The sequence below is a fragment of the Zea mays genome, chromosome 6 (genome assembly GCF_902167145.1).
Source record: "Zea mays cultivar B73 chromosome 6, Zm-B73-REFERENCE-NAM-5.0, whole genome shotgun sequence".
Classification (NCBI taxonomy): Eukaryota; Viridiplantae; Streptophyta; class Magnoliopsida; order Poales; family Poaceae; genus Zea; species Zea mays.
In genome coordinates, this window is record NC_050101.1 from 131,536,344 (window position 1) to 131,548,146 (window position 11,803).

The 11,803-nt window shown below is 44.5% G+C and overlaps 1 pseudogene; it reads right to left on the reverse strand.

Annotated features, from left to right (window-relative positions):
- Positions 1–3,106: 3,106 nt before the first annotated feature.
- LOC109940208 (protein DETOXIFICATION 18-like) lies at positions 3,107–10,430 on the reverse strand (annotated as a pseudogene).
- Positions 10,431–11,803: the final 1,373 nt, after the last annotated feature.

The following is an 11,803-nucleotide window of genomic DNA, read 5'->3' on the forward strand; positions in this document are numbered from 1 at the left end:
GTAAGACACCTTAGTGGTGTGACCGAACCTCGGGATAAATCTTATGTCTCCTGTGTTCTTGTTCACTTTGTTTGTTTGCATTCTTCATTCTCTCACCATTACATGAAAGATTTGTTTATACCTTTTTGATGTGTGGATTTTGAGAAGTGTCCTTCTCAGATCTACTACTTTGAACCATGTGGATCATCTATGACATCCAATTTGCAAAGTTAACTAGGTGAATTTTGAGATCAATTCGGTTTTATATCCCATTCTTTAGTTGGACTCGTGCAGATCGGTTGAACCGGTTTTACCCAGTTCGTTTCTATCTTTTGTTGAAAAATTCCTCTTGTATATTTACCCTCCTCTAGGCAACTTTCAAGAAGTTTGCAAATGAAGATTTTGATGGCGAACTCGATGGATACTAATCTAGGGATACCCCCAGTCATCTGTCCATGGAAGGATGCCCATGTTTCGCTGTACTTTAATGAATAAAAGTTAAGACATTATCTCTATTCGAAGTGTAATATGTTACTATAATATTAATTTATGCTTTTATGCAATGTTTCTTTAATATATTACACTTTTGACTTCAACATATGTTTGGAAATAGACCCTGACACAGATATGCTATGCATTCAGTTTTGCCCTTAAAACCGGGTGTGTCAATCAAAAGGTTCTAGTGAGAAGCACTGCAAGATGATCAAGCTAGGATTGTAGAACTTGAAGCGAGGTTTGAAAGAAGGAACCCTTTCGAAGCTATTAAAGAAGCCCCATTCTTTGTCTTATCCCCATCCCACAAGAAGTTTGATTATGGATCATCTGATCTATTACTGGACTTGTTGGCTAGGTTGATAGGATATTATTAGGGTACTAAGTTTTTCAGCTAGATCGGTAAGGACGATGTTATATTATATTATAGTAGTTTTTTTAACACCACAGATGTTAACTATAGAGCTTAACCCAACGCCTGCTCTTAAACCTATTATTATCACATGTGGTTTAATTTGAACCATCTTCAACGGTTCAACCTCTGCTTGTCCTTCTCTACTCACGGTCGTCGACGTGCAGGGGCTCGACCGGCACACGAGCTTGGCACCAGGGCAGCGAGGACAGCAATAGAGCATGGCATCAGGGAGAGTTGGCAAAGGGGAGTCTGAAGGTGCTCTTCAGTCTTCACCGGAGGCGGGAGGCGCCGGGGCGGGCTCGCGGCATGCGCGGTAGCGAGCAAGAGCGGCAGCGCGTGGGTAGCGGGCTAGGGGTGGGAAGAGGCTCAAAGGAGGCGGGGTCGACTCGGTGAGGGCACAAGGGGCGCGAGGTGCCCTTGGACGGCGGCGGGAGCACCGGGGTGCCTCGACGGCGGAGAGCGGCGAGCGGCGGCACTTGGCACCGCGGGCAGTAGGCACGAGCGTGTGAGAGAGGGAGGGAAATAGGTTGCTCACTTTGCGAGGGCGCGGGGAGGATTTATAGAGGGGGAGAGGGACGAGGGGCGCCAGGAGTTAAGGGATTCCGATCGGCTCTTACCTTGGACGACGGCGAAACAGAGGGATGAAATCTGCGAGCTAAGGAAATAATTGAGAGGGGAGAAAGGAAGGAGATCGCGGGTGAATTCATGGAGCTAGAGCTCGGCATGGCGGCGGAACTACTTTCCTTGAGTGGCTGCGGAAGGCCAAGCTGCGATAGCGTCCGTGAGCGGCCAGAGAGCGGGCAGCGCAAGAGGTAGAAGATGATATGCGGGGTCCACACAGCATAGAAACAGAGAGGGGAAGAGATGATAGGGTGGAAGAGAATGATGGGTAGGGCCCATCGATAAGAGAGGGAAGGGGAGAGAGGACGCGACTGGGCTGTTAGTGGGCCAATTCGGCCATGGGCGAGCAGCTGATGGGGTTTTCTCTTTTTCTTTTGTTTTAAAATTTCCTTTTCTTTTCTTTTTCAAATAACTATATATATATATTCTAGAAATTCAAAATAAGCCCAACAATATTATTAACATTTTAAAATGCATACTTCTCATAAAGAAATATTATTTTAACAAATAAGTTTTCCTGAGGAAATTAAATCTAGAAATTGGATTCGCGCATCAAATCAAGCAAAATTTGTGATCCGACATGAATGCATCAATCACTTGGTAAAATTTTATCTGTTCAAAAAATGGTTCGATTTAGTTATACCGCTATTTCATTATTTGAAAACATAATTTTTTGTTTCTCTTGGAAATTAATAAATTAAACTGAATTGCTTTTAAGTCATGAATTTAGGGTGTTACATAATCTGAATTGTACCTGTTGGGGACCTTCGTCTTTCGAAGGTCCTCGAAAACACAATTAACCATTTGTTGGCACATTCTCAAGTTTTGTAGGTGCTTCGGAGTTGAATACCTTCGGAACAGAACCAGGAGAAAGACGAAGATGTTAGTTTCGTCGCAACCAGACAGAATGAAGGCAGAACTGGAATAAGGCTAGGAGAAGGTGTTTACAAGACTCTACAGCCAGAACAATAAAAGATAGAAGACAATATTACCCCTACGTCATTTGTAAACCATATGTACAAGTCTCATGGGTATACTTGTAATTTTGTATGAAGTTGTACTTATGCACTATAAATAGATGAACAATGCCCTGCATAAAGTAACTTTAGCCGGGCACAACATCGTGGCATAAGTTCAATCTCAGAAGCACCTTCGTGCTATCTTGCATCAAGAAGCCAAAGGTGTGATTGTAAATCTATGTGATACAGAGGAAGAAATAAAACGCCAAGGCACTTGAGATGAGTTATCATGTTTAACTTTGTTACAATCTTATGTATGATCATTATCATATTCTTATGTAACCCATTCGGTTGTATATTAACCTTCATCCTTGAGGGGGTTGTCCTGAAGGAAAAACACCCAAGGCGAAGGATACTACTTCTTAATATTGTGTTGCCTTGTTTTCGATTGTATACAACAATTGAAAACAAGAGACCAACAGTACCCAAGATGAAAGATATAGTGCTCTAAATCTTGCCTTTCTTGGTTTTCAGACACATGACCTCACTTCTGACTTCTCTGGATGCTCCTTTTAATCATTACTAGAACAGGAGGCGCCCTTACGGGCGCCCTATCAACAAAGCGTCAGCTATATTGGCGTATCAAAACATTTTTAATTCCTATCTCCGAGATTCCAAATGTTACAATCTGTAGTGTTACACTGATGATGAATTGATGAGCAAACACCAGACAGCTCTGTCGAAGCCTGATGCTGATGGTTCAATGTTTCAGCAACAGCACATGGCAAAAAAGAAAAGAAAAACTCTTTCTAGATTCCTAGCAGACAAAACCGTTGTCCTTGTTGAACATGGTCAGGTCTAACTCCTGCCAGTTGGTTCGCAGGGTGATAAAAAAGAGGACACAGTTCTGGCAGAGGAGGCTATATATCTGCCCCATCCACAGCCCCTAGACGACACATGCATGCATTGTTAATTTGGTACACTAGTCATATGCCCGTGCGTTGCAACGGCGCACAAATTATTCAATAAAATTGTATATTAGTTCAGATTCCAATCATGTGCCCTACTTTAGCCAAACACACAAAAAAATTTATGGAGTATTTCATATTGAAAACTCATATGAAGGCTCAAAAACACTGCCCACTTTATCTAGTTCAAAATTCGAATTCACGCCTGCAACCAATAGATAAACTTTTGTGCACCGCCACGAATGAAACCTAACCTAGCAACAAAATGCGGAAGGGCGAAGGCAATAGGAGGCAACAATTGCCAACTGGATCAGTAGCAACCTTCTCATGCGGCTGGCGGGGAGGGTGACCTCTGCACAGGCAGCCAATTGTGCATATGATCATCTACACAAGGCCCTATAAAAGAACACAGATTAAGAAATCACCAAGTATATGCTTTCAACACTTTGAAAGAAGTAATATATGTGTACCTTGGAATAACAAATTAAAAACGCTAGGAACAAAGAAGAATATATATTCAAGTGAGTCGAGGCCTTGTCATGGTCACTGAAAACAACAGTAGACTCAACAATTTTATCGGCACCAACAGTCACCACAGTGTGAGGATATAGCAGTGTGCTGTCCTTGTGGAGGAGGTAGTAGCATTTGATGCAGAAGTAGAAGGGGTTGTTCAGAGCCCACTTATCGTCGTCAGTCACCTTCGTCGCACTTATGCAAGCCCCTCTACAATTGGAACGTCTGGAGAGGGTATTCTGCTTGGTTTCAGTGTGCCATCTGGGAGTACCAACCTCATGTCCCTTATCACGATCTTGTGCTTGCAGCCCCCTGAAAATGTCCAACAAGGTATCAGAAAACATGGTTGTATGATCTGATATCTTTGTTTTGCTGTTGGCACGGTAAGGCTGCACCATGAATAACACAGTGAAGTTGAAATTAGCAATGAGCAAACATCAAGAATCATCCGCATTGCAGTTTAGATAATAAATAAATGTTAGATTTCGTCAAAAGCATAGCATAAGAAAGCAACTTATGCTCACATTCTATCTTTTTTTATCTTTTTTCTTGAAAGTAAATAAAGAAAAGAACCAAGCCTGTCTGGTTCACACGATGTGACATAAAAGCAACCCTGCCCAATGTTTTCATATCTCATATTATGACCGATAAACATTCAACTTCAGCATATGAGATATTACAGCCAAATGAATTATAATATAAAAGATCTGGAAAAACGAAGGAAATCAAATACACACACAAACTTTTCACCAAGGAAATGGAACTATCTGAAACAGTAGGACAAAAGATAAGACGAGAACCTAATGGCAGTAGAGGTACCTAGCACCGGGCCGAAACACATATTTGCCTCATCTTGTATTGCACTGAACACTTAGAGGTGTCTTGCTAACTTTATTGAATACGCAGTTATTTCTCTCTTTCTACATTTCCCAAATGGCTAGCGTGATCATAGATCGCACACCCTGTCTTCTGGTCTGTTGTCCACAGTTCCCCATCTCAATGAACCATTGTCCCAAGTCTTCCATCTGGCTCCAATTAGCCAGCGCCCAAAGCTGGTGCCTCCATCCATGAAGCCACTTTTCCCCATATTATCCTAGAGAAGCAGTATTCCTGGAAAAAATTGTGAGAATGTCTCTAGGTTCCTAACACACAGCTGACAGGAGTGGTCGTTTGGCCACCCCCGCAGCTGCAAAAGCGCAGTTGTCCATATTATGTTCTGAAGCATGAGCCAAGCGAAGAATCTGCACTTCCGGGGGCTTTGGTTTTCCATGTGTTTTCAGCTATTATGGATACAGTAGTTCCCTGGAACTGCACTGCATATGCAGACTTTGCCATGTACTGACCATCAGGCGAATGTAGCCAAGCGACCGTGCCTTCTTGTGATTGCAGCAGCTGTATATCCTGTAGGTGCACCCATAAGGCCACAAATTCCGTGATGATCTGCTGGCTCATATTGTGATCCACATCCATCACCCACTTGTTGGCTATCAATGCCTCCCTCACTGTTCTATTTTCCTCTAGCTGTGTGCATACAAAGCTGGAAAAAGTGTTGGTGGCACATCTCTTTGGTCTTGAGTCTTGCCATGTGTTGGTTAGCTGTTCATTTGTGATACTCCCGACATCCAAAACAAGTGGGGCCTTAAAACACATGCAGTCAGCACAATCTGATCATAGGTATAATTTATATTGCGTACTTGTGTAGTTTGGATATATAGAAGTGATATGTGTAAACATGACATAACATTATTTCGTAAATCACAATATTGCACTCTTGTGACTTGTTCAGTCCCTAATATGGGATTATAAAATTCAGTTGTCAAAGTGGCATAGCATTGGCATCAAAATTTAAAAAGATTCATTTCGTGTTTACTAAGAGTGCTTACCTCGATACCTTGTATGCCTCAGTAGTGTTCATTCACTTTCTGTGTTAGTTCAGTGACACAGACTGTTTTATTGTTCTTGTCTTTATTTTTCATAGAAAAACAAGGATGTCACATTTTGTGAAGCCGAGTGTTTCAAGATTGATGCAAATAGAAAAACTGTACATTGTCGTTCTGCTGTTGGAACTAATCTTGATGGGAATGGTGATTTTATGTTGGATTATGACTACTTAGTTGTTGCTCTTGGGGCTATTGTAAGTACATTTAACACTCCTGGAGTGCTGGAGCACTACTGCTTTTTGAAGGTACAATTCCCTAGATATTATGTTTTGATCCATATAACAATTATAAGCTGTAGTTATTCTGCTTGATCGTTTATAACATCATGAAGATGCTTTTGATTTTGATCTCATTGTCTAATCCTGTGTGAAATGAAGTTTTTTTGCCTAACAAAACAATGTAACTGCAATGATAAATCTTACATCGACACATAGATTTCATTGCATGAAATAACCTGTCAAATTATAATCATGAAAGAGGTGAAAGGACCTTTAGTGTAATGATTAAGGCTTCCGAGTAGCACCTCCAGGTCCCGGGTTCAATCCCCCTCAGGGCGAATTTCTGGCTTGGTTAAAAAAATCCCCTCGTTGTGTCTATCCGCTCCCGGTTTACGTCCAGCGCCGTTGCAGAGTGGGCGGTGACGACCCGCTAGTGATGGGGGGTAAGGGTTCGGGGATTTTCTCGGCCGGGACCGTATTTCGGCCTCTTAATATAATACCGGAGGGCGGTCTTTTCCTCCCGGCCGAGTTTTTTTAATAATCATGAAATAGAATCAAATGTCAGTTTACACTCAACCATATGGCATGATGTAGTGCACACCCATTTGGAACACACACATATATATAGCTTGTAGCTACTTATGTTAAGCATATGTGACCTATGTTTTGTTTTTCACACGTCAACATTCCCATGGAGCATCTGCTCAGTGGCATCACATTCTCTGAATGACCCTGTTGTGTGACTTTGCCCTTAATGCAGTATAAATCTTCAGTGTCCTTATGGTCATTCTTCGAAGATTTACATTCATGAAGCTACTAACTGCATCATCTATCATGTAATATTTTCTGCCTTCCTCTATCATGACATGGCTTCACATCATGAAAGTCAGGAAGTAGAGGATGCTCAGAAGATACGGAAGGGTGTGATAGATTGTTTTGAAAAAGCATCACTTCCAAATATTAGTGAAGAAGAGAAAAGGAAAATCCTACATTTTGTAGTTATTGGTGGTGGACCTACTGGAGTTGAATTTGCAGCAGAGATGCATGATTTTCTTGTCGAAGATTTAGTGAAACTATATCCTGCCATTCAAGACCTTGTGAAGATAACAATTATTCAATCGGCAGAGCATATATTGACTATGTAAGGTTCTATGGACTTTTTAGATAGTCTTGTTGCAATAATAGCCATCTTTATCTTTCATGTTGCTGTAATAGTCCTCTGTACTTTATCTAACAAATATAGTTTAATGTATCTGAATTTTAGTTGCAGTTGGATGTTTTTCCCCTTTTTATATGAGAAAGCATTTCGAATTGGGTGAAAACATGAACACTGTAGCTATGTTCAAAATTCATTTCTGATTTAACCACAGCAGATTGTAACGTATACCATGTGCGGAATGTCTATTGTCTGTTATATAGGTTTGATGAAAGAATAGCTTCATTTGTTGAACAAAAGTTCAAGAGGGCCGGAAGTGAGATCTAGAAAAACAAAGGAAATCAAATCCACAAACAAACTTTTCACCAAGGAAAATGGAACTACCTGAAACAGTAAGACAAAAGATAAGACGGGAACCTGATGGCAGTAGAGGTACCCAGCACCGGGCTAGAAGTGCAGGTCAGGCATTGCATCGAACACACTTTGGGTGTGACAATAGTGTTGTTCCAATCTTGGGTCTTCAACTGCATCTGCAACAAAAAAATCCTAAGCAACAAAGGATATATTTGATGAACCAACCGATCCTACACTGCTGCCTCCACCACTAGGCACAAAAAAAACTCTGCTATTTCTCGAGGTCCGCTGAAAGAATTGGTCTGCCAGGGCAGGGGTTTCCACATGAATACGCTGATGCGCTCCGTCTCGGCGAGGGCCGCCGCACGGGGAGAAGAAAGGGACACCGATAGGCGGGCAGGCAGGGGAGGAGGGTGGGAAGGTAGTCTAGATCTCATGCGGGCGCGGACCGCCACACGGGGAGAAGAATGGGACACCGGCAGGCGGGGGAGGAGGGTGGAAAGGGGACGACGGGCCACCACACGGGGTGAGAGAAGAGGCGTGTGAGTCGGTTAGGGTTTACCACGCGAGGGGGAGCGCTCATCCGCACAGCAGTGAAGGAGCTCCTCCCCGTCTCCGCTGCAGGCCACGCCCAGTCTGCCACCGCTCGGATCCTTCACCAACCGGTCGATCTGCATATCTCCTTGCTTGATCTATGGATCCGCGACGAGATTCAGGAGAGACGACGACTGGGATTGTGGGTGATGGGGGCAGAGGAAGAGTGGACGGGGGTCGCGTACCTTGCGGGGATGGGCAAGGCGGGATGGGATTTCCGGTGGGGGTGGGCAGCGGAGGCTAGCGTGAGGGGGCAGGGGTTGCAAGGGAGGGGGAGGGGATGCACGGGCAGGGGGGCGGAGGGGCTGAGCGTGGGGAGGCGGGGGTGACGCGGTGGCGGACGCGAGCTGGGGCAGGGCATCGCGACAACGAAGGAAGGGGAGATGCGGGACGGGGCGAGGATCGTGGGAGCGGGGGCACGGTGGACGCCCTCGTTAGAGATTTATGGAGTAGTAGAGATTAACATTCATTAATTATTTGGTCCATGAACATTCATTCATTCAGAATAGAACATATACTGTACCTTGATTTGGAAGGCAAGCGTGAATCCGAAGAGGATGGCGAGCGACAAGCCGATGACATAGAAGGCCACCAGGTTGGTCCATGCCGTCAGGTGCTGCCACCCGCAGCCCCTGGCGACGCCGCAGAGTACCCCCTGTGTGGAGTCCAGCACGACAGAGCCGATGAGCAGCGGCGTCATGGAGGCGAAGGCGCTGACCACGGCCTCGCTGGTGGTGAAGAGGCGCAACCCAGAGGTCGTGGCCGAGGCCCAGGAGCCGCAGGAACGCCACCCCCAGCATCAGGGACAGCGCCAGCGACACGGTGAGCGCCTTCCTAGCGTTGGCGATGTTCCGGGCTCCTAGCTCGTTGGACACCCTTGTGCTGATGACAGCGGCGAAGCCATAGGTGATCATGTATGATATGGCTTCGGTGTTTTGGCTGCTAGCAAACACGTAGAAATTACCACTTTATGTATTGTCGAAATGAATGATGATAGTAGCTAGAGTAAGTTAAGTTAATTACCACATCGCAATGATGGAAGTGCTGAGCTGAGAGTCGGGCATCAGCCCTGCAAACAGCACAAGGATCTCGAATGACCAGTACTCGAAGCTGCAAGCCAAGCCATGTCATGCCACATTTGCAACAAAACAAACCTACAACACTCTGAAATTCAAGGATGGGTTACACGATATACCTTGGTATTTTTCTTATCATTCAGAATTGAATTGCCTTCTTTCTTCAATGGAACATAGGAGCTGCTTCGACGTCTATTTCCTGTACTATAAGATAAATACCATAGCCTCTGACCATTATATGCAGAACTTCATAGTTTGGTTAACAGATAACCATGGTAATAGATAAATTTCAATGGAAACTAAGGAAAACCTTGAAATGAACGCGTCTGATTGGTTACCACTTAACAGTTACATGTTAAGGGGAGTAGAACGACAAATAGATGGTTACCACTTAACGCGTCTGATTGATGAATAACAAAAGTAGTTTGTGCGAACAGAGCAAAAAATATAATGATATATAACCAGTATGAGGGACATAATGAAGAAGAGATCAAATTGTGTGCATAAAAGTTTTAAGTTACCTTGTCTCAGACGGTCGCCACCATCCATCACGTTGGGCATGCTGGTTATTATGTATCAAAGGGATACTTACATTTGTCCAATCATCACCTGGATTTATATCCATAGGTTCCATACGATTAGATATCAGGCATTCATACAAGAAAGATGGCACCATTAACCATGCACAACCAAATAATGAATGCACCATCAAATAGGAACTGACCTTTTTGAGAGCGCCTTATCCAGCATTTGGGAAAACATACTGAGGGTTTGAGAAATTATTCACCGCATTGATGCTTCAAAGGTTGAATTTCCCACAAAATTGGTTAGCAGGAGACAGCCGGAGCAACAATCAAACGAACACAGAGAAAGAGAGTCTGACCATAATTTCTAGTAAAGTTGCAAGTGTTTCTTGTTTTAGCACAAGCCACATACAACAGGGAATCGATCCAAAATAAGGTGACAAGGTCTGCACGTAGGGTTAAACACCACAACGGGAGGTATGTATGTGGTACTGGTAGGGGTGATAATGGATCACGATTCAAAATGTTTCTCCACAATTTGTTAGGGCCCTAAATTAATTTTAGTTCAATAATAAATATAAATATAACCTGATCATAACCAGATCGGATTCTTAAATTTTAGTGTAAAATTTAGAGCCCATTGTCACCCTGGTACTGGAAGACATATTCTAGCTAACGCAATCCGCATAGTTATGTATATTGAAAGTCGCCTAGAGGGGGGTGAATAGGGCGAAACTGAAAATCTCAAAAAAATCACAACTACAAGCCAAGTTAGCGTTAGAAGTATAATAGAGTCCGCGAGAGAGGGTGCAAAACAAATCGCAAGCGAATAATGAAGTGAGACACGCAGATTTGTTTTACCGAGGTTCGGTTCTCTCAAACCTACTCCCCGTTGAGGAGGCCACAAAGGCCGGGTCTCTTTCAACCCTTACCCTCTCTCAAACGGTCCCTCGGACCGAGTGAGCTTTCTTTTCTCAATCACTTGGAACACAAAGTTCCTACAAGGACCACCACAAGATTGGTGTCTCTTGCCTCAATTACAAGTGAGTTTTGATCGCAAGAAAGAATCAAGAAAGAAAGCACGATTGCAAAAACCAAGCGACAAGAGCGACAAATAACACACGGATCACTTTCTCTCTCAAGTCACTAATCACTAATGATCTCTTTTCTCAATTGTGAAACTTGGAGAGATGGAGGCTTTGAATGTGTCTTGGAATGGATTGCTAGCTCTTGTATTGAATGTTGAAGGTTGGAATGCTTGGGTGAAGTGAATGGAGGTGGTTGGGGTTGTATTTATAGCCACCAACCACTTCCTAGCCGTTACTCCATTCTGCTGAGCGCGGACGGTCCGCCCGCCAGGTCCGGACGGTCCGCCCCTGTAGATCAACGGCTGAAAATGCAACGGTCAGCAGTAACGGCTATATCAACGGCTATATTGCATTTAATGCGTCGTCAGATGTCAGACAGACCCAGTCGCGGACGGTCCGGTCGTGCACCCCGGACGGTCCGGTCGTGCACCCCGGACGGTCCGCAACTCCGCTATAATTCATTCTTCCGAACCCGTCACCTTCGGGTTTTTCGGATCCTTGCCTACCGGACGGTCCGCGCCTGAGGCCGGACGGTCCGAGCGAGGTCTCAGACGGTCCGCGCTTATCCTCCGGACGGTCCATAGTGCAGACTTGGATTTTTGCATTGGTTCTGTCCGAGGGTCATCCTTGTGTCGCGGACGGTCCGCCACAAGGGCCCGGACGGTCCGCGCTTGGCCTGTTTTTCCAAAAAGCTTCTCCTGTCCAGAATAATCTACGGTATTCCGGACATGTCGGTGTTTTGGGTCCGACCGCACACCCGGGGTTGCCCCTCAAGGTGTTTTTAGGAGTAGGACGGTGTCGACGACTGTAGCAAAATGGTTCGTGCCGATCGCACGGGGGACAGTGGACAAGATTTACAGGTTCGGGCCGCTTAGAGATGCGTAACACCCTACGTCCTGGTGAGTA